At 25.0% G+C, this 1,965-nt stretch overlaps 1 long non-coding RNA gene across 1 annotated transcript; it reads left to right on the top strand.

The window, feature by feature from the left end:
* Positions 1 to 240: 240 nt before the first annotated feature.
* On the top strand, positions 241 to 1,965 carry LOC126835130 (uncharacterized). The gene is made up of 3 exons (XR_007685164.1): positions 241 to 887; positions 954 to 1,142; positions 1,209 to 1,965. It is a non-coding gene; the product is annotated as an uncharacterized LOC126835130 (long non-coding RNA).

The raw sequence follows: 1,965 nt of genomic DNA on the forward strand, positions 1-1,965 counted from the left end.
ATATACAGGGTGATCCAACTAACGTAAGACACTCATTTTCTCTGAAAGTATGAATATTTTGCGAATTTTTTTTTCCCTAAAATTTTAGGTACATATTTAGCTACATTTTTCAATATTTAGAAAAATTTTATCTTCAACCCTTATACGTTAAATAAGTACGAACCTCGTTTTTTCAAATGGGAACATATGTTTTAAATTCCATAAATATAAAGACAAAAAATCTAAAAAGATGTTAGCGTTTGAATTTTTAATTTTCATCCATTTGTTCGCTGTTTATGACTTTGTAAAGATTTGAATTTTTGTCTATATTTCTTAATAATTTCATTCGATTCGACAAAGACAAGTAGTTTTATTACGACGGTCATCACATCAAATATAATAATAATTTGATGTTAACGCATTCCGTATCATAATCAGATATAATAAATAACCATACATTATTAGACGAAAGGTAGACTGTTACGGATAACGGACTTTACACTTTAACCTAATCTAGCTGGAGCTAGTCATTAGCTGGTTATCTCGGATAACAATCTAGTATCTAAACTATGCATCAGTTACCACGGAATAATCGAGTGACCAGTACCAATAATATATTTTATTATTTGTACAAAATCACATTATATTTATTATTTGTACATAACCTCATCGCTAACAAATTTCGACTTCGAAGTTCACACGTTTTCCATTAGTGAAATGAGAAATTGCAAACTTAATTAAAAAATGTTAGTAAATTTACATTTTACTTTATAGTAAATATGATAGCATGCGTATTGTAGTTATGTCATAACTCGTTATTTTATAATTTTTTAAATATATCAATTGATAATATTTGCTCTCGACTTTATTTTGACGTTACATTCTTGGACACACCATTAATTTAATAGGTAAGTTTATTAAAGTTTAATAGATAATTTAATACAATACGAATTCAATTAGCTTTTTTATTTTAGGTTGAATGCTTTTTTCCGAAAATCTTTTATCATTTAAAAATCAATGTTATCATGTCAGAAATATCTATGGCGTTGAGAATAGGCTATACCAATTACTATGGAAATGTCTTTTCAATTGGACCCAAGACTGAAGACCTAACAATTTTATATCAAGGTGTAAATTATAAATATAAAGCATTAATTTAATAGGTAAGTTTATTAGAGTTTAATGGGTAATTTAATACAATACGATTTCAATTAGCTTTTTTAATTTAGGTTGAATGCTTTTTTACTGAAAATATTTCATCTTTTAAAAACCAATGTTATCATGTAAAATTGGTTTTGAGTATGACATATCAATTGCTATGGAAATGTCTTTCCAATCGGACCTAAGACCTTACAATTATATATCAAGGTGTAAATTATAAGTATAAAACATTTATTTCTAATGTGACATTTTTTCATGTGAATGTATAATATCAACACTAAGCAATTTGAATGAAAAGTGTGTTGTGTTAACTTAAAATAATTATTAATGCATGTATTTGTGTATGTGGGTTGATAATACTCATATACCCGTTTCATTTATTTTTAAAAATATCAGTAATTAATGTATGAATTTCATACTACTACATACAAGGAATCGCTTCTTGATTATACCAATATTTATAATAATATGTAAGTATATTATTTTTATTTGATTAAACTTATCTAAGGTAGTTCAAATGTCTGCTTTCAGTTTAGTTATTTCTTACAATGATATAACCCATATATTGTGTGTCTGACATACATTACGGATATTTTATCATAAAGTTTTAGCTATAACTGACACAGGTATTTGGCTATCAAAGTTAAATTTTATATTAAACTTATTAATATACAATAATTCTCTCTTTTAAAAAGTAGTAATTCTATTAATTTGTATTTAATGAATTCAGTAAATCAAGTAAATTATTTTTTTGAACTTGCCTAAGATAATTCTTATAGTTAATTTTATTTATTGAATTTTGATTTTGTTAGATTTGTTTAATTA

This window comes from Adelges cooleyi, unplaced genomic scaffold, assembly GCF_023614345.1.
Source record: "Adelges cooleyi isolate 19-005CV unplaced genomic scaffold, UGA_ACOO_1.1 ACOO_flye_CR_arks_rails_tigmint_CR_PRNA_227, whole genome shotgun sequence".
Lineage (NCBI taxonomy): Eukaryota > Metazoa > Arthropoda > Insecta > Hemiptera > Adelgidae > Adelges > Adelges cooleyi.